The sequence below is a fragment of the Cylas formicarius genome, unplaced genomic scaffold (assembly GCF_029955315.1).
Source record: "Cylas formicarius isolate icCylForm1 unplaced genomic scaffold, icCylForm1.1 PGA_scaffold_1__22_contigs__length_36826433, whole genome shotgun sequence".
NCBI classification, from domain to species: domain Eukaryota; kingdom Metazoa; phylum Arthropoda; class Insecta; order Coleoptera; family Brentidae; genus Cylas; species Cylas formicarius.
In genome coordinates, this window is record NW_026844264.1 from 6,040,964 (window position 1) to 6,053,603 (window position 12,640).

General features: G+C 33.2%; 1 protein-coding gene across 1 annotated transcript in view; it reads right to left on the bottom strand.

Moving 5' to 3' along the window:
• Positions 1-12,640, bottom strand: part of LOC132696188 (adenylate cyclase type 8) — a 263,174-nt gene that overhangs the window by 72,152 nt on the left and 178,382 nt on the right. The gene's annotated exons all lie outside the window — the stretch shown is intronic.

Sequence of the window (12,640 nt, forward strand, 5' to 3'; positions counted from 1 at the left end):
TATATATGCGCTATGTATAGATTCGCTAGCAGAGAAGAGAGCCCATCATCTTGTGTCTAAAAAATACTCTTTGCGTTGGAGGTAACAGTTATGCACGCCCAAGGAGCTCCATCACTCCCTCCAGGGGCAGCGAAGTTCTGTCTGGAAGTGTGTATCATTACTCAATCAGGTCTCTACAATGTCTAATGATTCCTCCAAGGGCAAGTTGGTGTATAAACTTTATCTGAACTACATAATTTTATCTTATTTTTAAATATCTACCAAATGCCCGAATTTCTTTACAAATGAAGGAGTTTTTCCCATCAGAGGCGAACGAAGGACAAATCTGGTTGCGGAATCCCTAGTCGGACTGAGTTCTAATATTATCCAGAATATTGGTGCAATGCTCAATAGATTCTTCCTTGAATCGACTTAGTAGGGTCACTAGAAATGGTATGTGGTTGCCTTGAGCAAGCGTTCCTTTCATTTTGTGGTCGTATTCCTGCACATCCATAATGATTGTTGCGTTGCCATTGTCCACTGGGAGAGTCTTCATGTTCACGTACTATTGTGAGTCCTTGATGGCCGCCTGCTTCTCTTTGGTGGTATCAGTATTTTTTCTTCTCTTCTCCAAAATAGTTTGTTGCTGTTTATTGTCTCAGGCAGTTGAATTTCAAATTTTAGCAGCTTTGTCTTATTATTCCTCTAAAGTCCTTCTCTGATTTTGGCACAAGCTTTATAGATATTCTCGAGTATGTGGTCTTCCATTTCTTTCATCTATGGTAATTAATTTAAGGCCTTATGCATGGACCGAATGATACAACATCAATTGGTTCAAAGCTGGAGTGGTCTACAGGGAAATGCTTTTGAAAAAACGATAGTTTAAGAATAGTGGAAACATCTTTAGCAATCCAAGCGTGGAAGTGCCTACAATCTGGCAACCTTTAATAGAGCATACCAATGTTGGCACCAACCTCACGCTTGACTGCACCGGACTAACGGACGTCACAGGTAGTTTTTTTTCAAAGAAACTTCCACACATACTATTTATATCTACCATCTGGATTAATCCTGCGTCGGCTGTTTATAAATCAAGCTTGGCCATCGTCCTGTGGGCAAGCAGAAGTATGAATATTCTCTCCGATGATTTATTCCCATATTGGTGAAAGGTAAAGATCTGAGTCGTGGTTCAGATTGTTTAGTTGCCTATGCTTCTCTATACATTCGCGGATTCTTGTTTGGTAGAAGAATTGACTACATGCAAAAATTTTGGTTTTATCGAATAATATGTGATGTTCGGTTTCGCGATTGTGTTCGGCAACTTCTGATGAGTTGATTTGTAGTAGTCCTAAGGGTCTTTCATGTTATTGGGCCCTAGGTGATATTTTTCATCCGGTCTCTAAAATATATTCTTTGCCGTATATGCATGGAATGCTGTAAACGAAATTTTATCTTTGATGGATCGAAGATGTTGAGAGATTTTTGAACGAGTGGTAAATGGTTTTGACTTTATATTTCTTACGAACTTTTGATATGTGATCGGTAATATTTTAAATGTAAGGAAGAACCACAGTGGCAAATGTGGATTGCTTTTGGACTTATTTGGGAGGTTATGGTCAATGACCTAGTCAGGAATCGTAGCCTTATAATTAAAATTATATAATAATAATAATAAACTGTCTTTATTGATAATCAATATATTACAATATAAGTAACAATACAAGAATAGCGACATTCGTAATTTGTGCTCTTCCATGTAACCACACGAACAACAGCACCAACACCATAATTGTCAACAAAATACACCCCCGTATATACATCGTAAACAGAAGAAATAGACGCACATCATAAACTCATACGCTTTTGCTAGTTACGGGCGGGTCTAATAAACAATATTAACGTTTTTTTGAAGGACTTTATTGTGGCTAGGGACCTTATAGCACAAGGATTTTCATTAAATAATTTAACTGCGTTATAGAAAAAAGTTACCGAAGTGTGTCAAGAAACGCAATATCTTAAATAATGACGGATGTCTCCTGTCTGCAAAGTTTATCAAACAAGTACGACGGGGTCTTATTGGAGTTTAGTAAAAAAACAAAAGTGGCGAACTGATCTTTATATCGGTCCTCCAGCTTGAGCCAACCCGAATCAGAGAGGCATTGTGAAATATGGTCATACTTTCTGAGATTGTAACTAAAACGAATACAAGCATTCTGTAGTCCTTGGAGTTTCTCCTTATCTGGATTAAGTATAGCTGGCCAATAGACAATACTGCAATAAGAGTCATGGGATAAAACTGACATATCACAGAGTTTAAGTTTGATTTCTTTACTGAGAAAATGTTTATGAATATACAATATTCTCAACTTATAAAGGGATTTTTGTAATACCAAAGCAACATGCTTAGAAAACCACAAGTCACCGTCAAACCATAATAATAAATTTTTACACCCGTCTGAAGAAGGAGAGATAATCTCATCATTTAGTGTAATCTTAAAAGAGGCGGTTTTTACAATATCTTCCCTTTTATTATTTTATATTTATTTAATTATTTTATGTGAGCCGCAGATACCTCCGCAATTATTTTTAGATCTAAATTTATTTTAGTAGCGGCACTAGCCACAAAAGATAAATATAACTGAGTATCATCGGCGTATTGATGAAATTTACAACATTTAAGAAAATTAGAGAAGTCAGCTGTATAAACTGAGAACAAAATGGGTCCCAGAATAGTCCCCTAGGTAACACCCTTCTCTAAAGTAATGGCATCTGAATGAGTATTTCATATAACTGCCCTTTGGTATTTCTGACCAAGAAAATTTGTAGAAAAAGAAAGAGAAGTACCTTTTATCCCGAATAATTCCAGTTTAGGTAGGAGAAGGAAATAATCCAAGGTGTCGAACCGAACGCTTTGCTATAGTCCAAGAGTATGAGACAAGAGTTTAATTTAGAATCCGCTGCTCCCACTAAATCATCAGTAACATGAAGCAAGGCAAAAGTAGTGCTGTGAAGAAAATGAAAACCGAATTGAGTGTCTGGGAGGATTTTGTTATCGCATAGGAACTGACGAAGTTGATTAGCTACAATTTTTTCAATAATCTTTGAGATGGTTGACAGCAAACTGATGAGTCTAAAACCGTTAATGCTACTTGGACACTCTTTCTTTGGAACGGGCATACCTTCAGCCTGCTTCCATGAGTCCGGAAAAACCCCGGTCAGCAGACACAATAACATCTATTTTCTTTGAACTAATTAAATTCCAAATTTTCCTGTATAATACACTCTTATGCAGATATAAGACAATCCCGCAATAGGGAGCCATATATATAAGTCAATCGACCAAAAGAAAATTCTGATATTATTTCGGAGTTTCTGAACTTCTCAGATGGTATAATTATCTTAATTTTTAAAACCCGGTCTGTGCAAAATTTTCTTGTATTAACAGCTAGTATTCTTCAAATACTCAAACAAATTTTAATCTTTTTCGTTTAATGCTCTGTTAATTTTTTATGTTCTAAAACGGGTAAGAATGTCAAAACGAAGTAATAATGTCAGTGGCGGGGCAATTTTGTTCAACTTCGAAGTATTACAAAAAAACGTAATAACGATAAGTAACAAAATTTAATTTCGATTTTAAATTTCGTTTAGCATTCTAAATAATAAATTATCTTTTTGTTCCGTAAATTTTTGACAATTAGATCTTAACTAACGACCCGTAATGTTAAAAATGCTTCGAAAAATTCATATTTTTGTGCGTTTGATGTTCTTTTATTCATATTTCTGATTAGAATAAGAATATTGAAATAAATAAAAATGGCAATTACTCCCCTTGCTGACTATGTTAGAAACTCGAAAATAATTTCAGGCGTTTTCCCATGGCCGCTTGGCGTAGTAATTTGAAGGACTGCCTGTTGTCGGTATAGGATTTTCAAAAAATAGATATTTTAGCCGATGATTCCTTGATAAGCGATGTTAAAAAGTCCGGAAAAGCAGAGTTTTCAAGACAAAGAATTTTATTTTAATATATAAAAATATATTCACTCGATTGTGCTGAAATTTGGCAATGTTGCTTGATATATTAAAAAGCCAAGTCAACCCTAATAGATTAAAATGATTAAGTCCAGGGGATCCATAACATAAATTAGACTACAACAAATTTAAAATCTACCTTATCAAGTGTATTTTATCTCCTAGCAAGCATTTACGATTTCAGTTCTTAATTTTTCTGTGGTTACGTCTTCAGGTGTCCTGTGAAGTAAAGAAATAAATATAATAAAAACCTTCTAGAGAAATTTAGTAAAAATAAAAAAAAGGAGATGTTTAACCTCCATGTAGAAATAACTTTGTTCACTCACATGCAATAAATCTGTTTCTTGTGTCATGAAAAGTCTTCATTTCCGGACCCACGTTTATAAAAATTGTTTTTCATACTTCTTAACAAGAAATCGCCATCTAAAACTTCTTTGTTCGTTTTGGGGTAGCGGGTATATTTTTGGTATCAATATATTTGCCTCCTTTTATTTTATTAAGCAAATAAAAATACTGCTTTCCTAATAAATCGCTGAACGCTTGTAGAAAATGTCGGCAAGAAAAAAACCTAACCCATATCAATACCAATACAATAAACTCTGAAACCTAATAGAAATAAAACATTTCTCCAACTCGTGCGTGCCGGCAAAAAAATTTATTGCGCCAGGAGCGGCCGAGCTCACGCAATTAAAATCTCCGTTAAGGGGTTGATGTTGTTTCCCGTCCCCCATTTAGGGCAATTATGGAAGCCGCAAAACCCGGCTTTTAATTTTAAATTGCGTCGTGAAAATTCCGCGCGGGAGAAAGACCTCAAAAGGCGATATTAATTTTCCGGGAACGAAAGTGTGTGGCTTTACTTGGTCATTTCTCTTCGAGTCGTGTAAAAATGCACAACCCCCCTACTGTTTCCATTCCATTCCATCAACCATTTCGACTTTGACTAGTGTCACGTTTTACTAATTTTTGTTTTGAAATATTGTTTTCAAGGAATAAAAATAACAATAATAAACTTTATTTCACATTGTGTTACAAATACATTACATAAAAATAACATATCAAACACAAACGAAATCGGCGTTAAAAAAAGAAAAGACACTAGATTGTATCACCAATTTTATTTACCTACATTGTATTAATTAATCAGTAATTAAGGACTACAGAAAAAAGTCTTCTAAAGAGTAAGGTTCTAAATCTGTTAGTAACTTATAGTGAACTTAAAGAATTTCAGATTTTCAATTGCTTTTACATTATTTGGCAATTTATTATACAATCTCAGGTACATGTAACAGGGACTTCTTTCGGTTAAGGTTAAACCGTGAATAGGGTAATTTACATTCAAGGTTATGGTGTTATATCTGCAGCTCGAAGTTCCTTCTATTTTTAAAAAAGAATAATATTGGTTCATAATTATATAAAACGTACACGGTGAAAATGCCTTCGACTTTGAGCACTCCTCTGTAACTCTCTTTATATTGATTTTGTTAAGGTAAGAAGAGTCCTCTTTGGACCCACGAAAATTTTCTGCAATTAACCACAACCTCCCCAAAAATGATACTATACCTTATATAGGTTGTGACAATTCTAATTCCATAACAAACTGAATTTAATTTATTTAGCAAATAATCAATATGTTGAGACCAATCAAGACACTCGTTTATTTGTAAACGTAATAATTTAGTGCTCTTTACAATATTCATATTTTCTTTACCCATCCTTATGCCTAGTTACTTCTGGGTCTCGCCTTTTATAGAGTGATTTTATTAAAGCTATTTTCAGTTGGTCTAGCAAAACACCATTTTAAAAGGAGCCATTAATCAATAGGCAAAACACTTTACTAACAAATGGAAAAGAAATTTTCATTATACGAATTGGGAATCTCGTCTATTCCAATGTTAGGTTTTTTAATTTGTCCAGCAAAATCATCAGGTGTTACCGGTCTTAAAAACATGGAATTTAGAGGTATTTTATTGGAAAATGCCTTTTTTTTCTAAGTTTTCTAATAATTCAGGCACAATGTTTAACAGTTATTCATTACAATGATTTGAAATTTCATTTCATTTCATACTGTTTCTACCCAGAAACTCATTGCATATTGACCACATGCATTTGGATTTATTATCAGAAAGCATTAGCATAACCTCGTATGCCAGAGATCGTTCTGTTTTTACAAAATTATCATATTTTCTCTTAACAACTCTGTGTTCCTGTTTATATCGAGCAACTTTGCCTAGCCAAATCTAACAAAATATGAAGTTTTTCTTTTCGTTTCTTTAATATTATCGTTATCTTTGTGTGATTGATTAAATAATGTACAAAACAAATTCATGAAAGAGTTCAACTCTTGATGGGCTTCATTCCTTTTTGTTATAACTACATCCTCCCACTTTTGTTTTTTAGGCAGTTTTTTTTGCTTATTTTCTTCTGAGAAAATTCTTTTAGTCCCATGTGGTTTAAAATTCTTTAACGATAATGCAATTTTTAGGGCAGTATGATCAGAAATAAAAGCGTCCAATACTAGAGTGTTTCTGTATTCACAATTCACAAAAATGTTGTCAAAATAGCTTGCAGTATGTGGCATTACCTTTGTATTTTCAAAAACCGTAGACGAAATATTAAACGAAGAAGTTAGTTAGAAGAAACGTCCTGTCGTACTTCCTGAGCGAGGTCTATAAATTAACAAAATCAATAATGAATAATCAGTTTTTTCTTTTCATTCTAAGTGCATAATATTTCGTAAGTCTAATGTCACTCAAACTAAAAGCTAAAAAAAACTATATTAGTTCTGCTTTAGGTTATATATCAAGCTCTGGGAGCTCTTGTGCTACGATTATTGCGGGAAAACCGCTATTACCCTTAAACGTAGACAATGTAAGTATTTAGTGTCTCCATACTTGCAACCATCTCATTTTTATGAACGAGCAATTTCAGTTTCTGAAAATTATTAATTAAGAAAATACTTATTACGTCTTATTGTGTCGTGTTGTTATATATTTATTTAAAATCGGTGCATAAGCTTGTTTCTAGTGGCATCAATAAACGTAGAGTTAAAATCCTAGCCAGTCATATCGGAGCACACGGAACACCCCTTTATAAAGTATACAAGCACAACATACGGACACGAGTTAATGTTATGTACCTGTTTTTCTGGTTTCAATGATTACTTGTCCTCCCTTATATGGGAACATGTAACAGTAGAATCTCTACGCAAAAATGTACACGAAATCGATTCAGGGATTAAAAAAGTTGAATTTTTGTAGCAGTATTTCAAGCCGGAAATATTTAATAGAGCAACCATAAACGAATGACATTTTTGAGAGAATACGTGAAAAACCGGAATGATGCCTTTTTATTCATTCCAGAATTTTTTGACAAGGCTTGGATATTTAGTAAAGCGTCTAGAAAAAGCTGACAAGACGATTCTCTACAAACAGTTTGAAAAAAAAAGGAATATATTTATATTTCTTTTTTATGGAAAAAGTAGACTTTTTCTAACCTACGAACAGAGATGAAAGTTTTATTTTTGTAGGCACGGGAATTCCCAATTCTTCAATACGAATATACTTTGCGGAAAAAACTAATGCATTTTTTTTTTACTTTAATCAAAGTTGGACCTAGCAGTCTCTCATCGAGTGACTGCAAAAAGGGAATATTCCATTTCAGCCAAGTTTAATGAAAGGCCAGCTATGGATGTTAGTGAAGCAGCACTTACCACAAAAAACTGCCTTACCAAAACAGGTAATTCTTAAGTATTTTTCTTTGAATATGAAGAATCCAGAATGGACAAGTTAGCACTGGAAAATGGCCATTTGGCCGTTTTGCGAATTCCCCCCTTTTCATTGCCAAAACAAACCTATCTAATAAATATTTGTTTTCTTCCATATATTTGATGCGTTTCTTTGTGTCGGTTCATATAAATAAGCCACCGAACCAAGTTGAGATACCATAATAAGATATGGGCATTATAACAAAATAATAATATGTCCAGGGTTATTCATTATATTTTGACACCCACCTACAGGGTTAATTTTGAAAGACAAAAAAAAGTGTAAATTAAAAGTTAGCATTTTTGCTCTATTATCTTATGCAAATGTCAGAAAAAACAAATGACGATCGCAGATTCTCAACTGTGTCGGCATCATTTTTTTAAATGGAAGGGCCTATATATTATTAGGTTAACTCGTAGATCTTATTTTCCTGTTTTCAAAAATATATAATTTATTGACATTTTATTTTGCCGTTTTTGAGGTAATTCAGTTGAAAAATAATTATCATTCGATTTAGTGTTTAAAAATGGTCAAGTTTGCTTTGATAGCAACCATATTATCTAATTTTTCTAACAATGTTTTACTTTCAACAATTAATTAATTAAATAAAACTAAAGATCTGTAGCGTAAGTTAAATAACTTAAGACATTTCAAATGGGTTATACGCAAGAAGGAAAACGCCAAATAATGAAATTGTATTATTCAAACAATAAAAAAATCAATAATTAATGCTAAACATTTTCCCCTTAACCTCCATTTCTTTCTATACATCTTCTATACATATTTTCTTTCAATTTCCTATTAATAAACGAGGTGATAAAATCTGAGTTTTCTCTGTTTACATCTTGTGAAACGATATTAAGTCCTTCTCTTATCACTTGTACACTTTCAGGCCTATTATAATAAATTTTGTTTTTTAAGTATTTCCATAAAAAATGTCGCAAGGATTCAGGTCGGGAATGTTGGCAGGCCATTTGATAGTTCCTTGCCTTCCTATCCAACATCTATATTTATTTAGATAATCGGTAACCAGTTGGACATTATGTGGAGGTGCGCCATTTTGATGCCAAATTAAATTTAAATAATTAATAACTGCCACATTTTCTAATAACTGTTGCAAGGAAATTTAAATTTCGTTGGCCATTCAACGATCCTTCGTATATTGGTCCGACCACCATATTGCTGAACATACCATATATTAAATGACGTCCGTCCTTGGATTTTTACGGCCTGCATTTTGTGTGGATTATTGGTCGACCAAAAATGTTTATTCTTCCTATTAAATACACTTGCTGCACTTGCTGCACACTGCAAATATTATTTTACTTGGAAAATCTCCATCTTCTTTAGATCTTTTATACATTTCAGTGCAAAATTCGAGCCTCTGCCTTTTATGTTCATTGGTTAAATTTTGCACTGGAAGGAACTTATCCGGGTGAAATTTTTGATATTTTAGGGTTCGTTGAATTTTACTATAGCACTTTCCGGGTATAGAATATTCAGGATTTTCCAAAAAATATGAAACATAAAAATGAAGAAAGTAGAACTCAAAGTCATGATGTCGTTTTGTAATAGTATAATAATTTACATGGAAAGTAAAGTAATATATTGAGGTCTTCATTTTCTTTCTTTTGTTTTGGTCTTCGGTGTGATACTATTTCAGTCTTCAAATTGTTTAATTACATTTTTAATTGCATTTATTGAAATTTATTGAAATTTATTGAACCCTTGTACCTGGATACATTTGTCGGTGTTCTCTTTTAGCCCTTGCAACATTATGTCCGGGTGAATAATCTAATTTTATTATTCGGCGTTTTTCTTCTTCAATACAACCCATTTGTTAAGTTATTTAGCTTACGCTGCAGATCTTTAGTTTTGGTTAGTTGTCAAAAGTAGAACATTCTTAAAACAATTGCAAACATAGATAATAAGGTTGTTGTCAAGACAAACTTGACCATTTTTAAACAATATAGCTATTGTGCAGACATTGAATGATAATTATTTTAAAACTGAAATATCTCAAAAACGACCAGATGACATGTCAATAAACTGTATGTTATTGATGTTTTTGCATAAGATAATAGAGCGAAAATCCTCAAACTTTTGTATTTACCTTTTTTCTATCTTTCAAAACACGATAACTAACATCCACGTTGCCAAAACCCTTACAAAATAGAATCTTAATTTAGTTGTTAGGATTGCATTTCGGAATGTACCTACTTTAAACTAATGAATTAATTAAAATCGGAACACATTTAAAAATGGTAGCAAGACTAAGCTCAGACATACGGATTTGATTACGTGACGGAACTGCACAACTGTTCTGATTAGAGTTTAGAAGTAAGATAATCAGAGATATAAAAAAATAAAAAAAAAATATTTTGCAAAATTTGCATTTAATTGAAAATGGTCTTTCCACAACTCCCTCAGATTTGAATTAGATATCTCAGAATTATAAATTTTGTTTGGTCAATATTTATTTTTAATTTGTTGGAGTATAGCCATGTGAGATATGTATTCAAGTCTTTATCTATTGTTTTTTTTTTAATTCCTTCTCATTTTCGACTGTGTGAGTAAATAATAATATGGCAAATTTATAGTACTGAGATTTAAGGCTAGCAATTTGCAAACTAAGCACGTAAATGGAATAAAGTAGTGGTCCAACGGCAAAACCTTGTGATACTCAATAATTACTTTCCAATGTCTCGTTACGAAGGTTACATATTTTACTACATTGACTGCGCTCCTTTAAGTAAGATTCTAAATTACTATGGAATCTCCCCTCAAACCCATATTATGTTTTTTAGTAAAAATAATATCTTTTGGACCAAGAATTTTATCGCATAATTTACCAAGTCAAAGGTAGCAAACAGAGTGCTACTTTCTGGTAGGAAATTTATTTATTTTTTAAATTGGCTTCTTCCATTATTTTATAAAGAATACTTGTCAAACAAATTGGTCTATAGTGATCCATTAACTTTTGATCTCCAGTCTGAAAAATGGGACATACTTTTCATGTTTTTATTTCTCCTGGAAAGACTCCAGTAGTAAATGTCCTATTTGTTAATGATACAAACGTTTTTATCATCAAATTTATAGCCTAAACCAAGTCCATAACAGATACTTCATCACTTCCAGAGTAGTAGTGTAGTACTAATTTTAAACTTATTTTTGAATGGCGCTAGGTAATGTGCGTTGCATTGCATTGCATTATTTTTTTGTTAGTTTTACGGTGTAACGCGAGAGGGAAGGCGACAGATATTCTTATGATATATGGTTAGGAGGTTGGGTTTTTTTATTTGCTTTTTTATTTTTGGATTTTCTATGTGGGTTTTCAAGGGAATCCGCAATAAAAGGTTATTAAAATAAAGGCTCAAAGAAGTAATTTTTGTATGATTAGCTATTCTCGATATACCTAAACCAGAAGGAATAAGCAAACATGCGCCCAACTAAAATGGTAAAAAAACTCACACTCTGCTATCTTTGTTAGTCGTGATAACATATTGGCGATGTGTTGGTCAGAATGGATAGTTTCCAAGCATATATGAAAGATTTCGCCAACAAAACCAAATTAATTGAGGAGGATCTGGAGGATAAAATCACGAGTTCCATTTCAACATCGAACCCATTCTTACAGTTTAGGACTCATGAATACAATACAACTATGTCAATAACCACAGAAGAAGTTATCAAAGGCACGTCTTCCGGATTTTTATCTGTTTTAGATAAAATAAAGAACTCCACAAATAAGCGCGAACATCCTGCGTTACTTTACCAGTTTTACGGTTAACATTATGAAAATCCTTGTTTATTTTTGAAGCAGTTGGAGCAGTATTTTTTGAGTTACGACATTATAGAAAACTACGATAAGCTTAATTTTGCGATAAGTCGCCTTCGGGGTCCAGCATTGAATTGGGTACAATCATATCAGTCCTTCAACTTAAGTTATATCTTGTTCAAGGACAGATTTTCAAATAAATTTAATTCCACCGCTATAGCTCAGGCAAACTCCAAATTTTACGGAGAGGTGCAGAAGGACAAGGAACCTGTTGATATTTGCATTTCCAAGAAAGTTGTGCTTTTCCAACGGCTGGTTACAACTACTTCAGAAAAGATGAAGACTACGACAATCTTGATCTTAGGGCTGTTCTGCGCACTCCCTTTGAATATACAAGCACAGATTACCACAGTAGAAAGTGTTTTCCAAGAGGTAAGGCAAAATAGTGATATTGTCTATATGTTTCACGGTCATAATACCACTCAAAGGAATCATTCTAGTTGGGTTAATGTTAGTGAACCTTCCGCCCAATGCAGATATTGTAATGCTATGCATTTTCACAAAAATTACCCACAAAATCCACATCATAGGGAACAAAAGCAGTAAGAACGTGCCCAGAACGGTTGGTTCACACAGAACCAACCACAATTAGGTAAATTCCCCTATCAACGTAGATCCAATTTTCGAGGGAAAGCACCAGGCGTAATTTTTTATCTCGGGTATTAACACATTACCGATTAATCATATCAATTATATATCTGAATCAGCAGACAACATCATTCTTACCTATATTTTACCTCGAACATTTTCCCTACATGGTAAACCTGATCTGAACAAATACAATTTGCGTGTGCCTTGAAAAATATTACTTCTTCGGGTGCAATTACAATTGAATTAACCATTGACAACCTTAGAGTTTAACACCGCTTTCCAACTCACCTCTGAATTAAGCGAAGATAATAAAAAGAAAAACTTTATACCACTACTACTAAACATAACAATCGACTGAAAAAACAGAAAAAAATTCAGCAGCAAAAGACTATTTTAGACAACTTACTACAGGATATGCTTCAAAATAATATTATTTAAT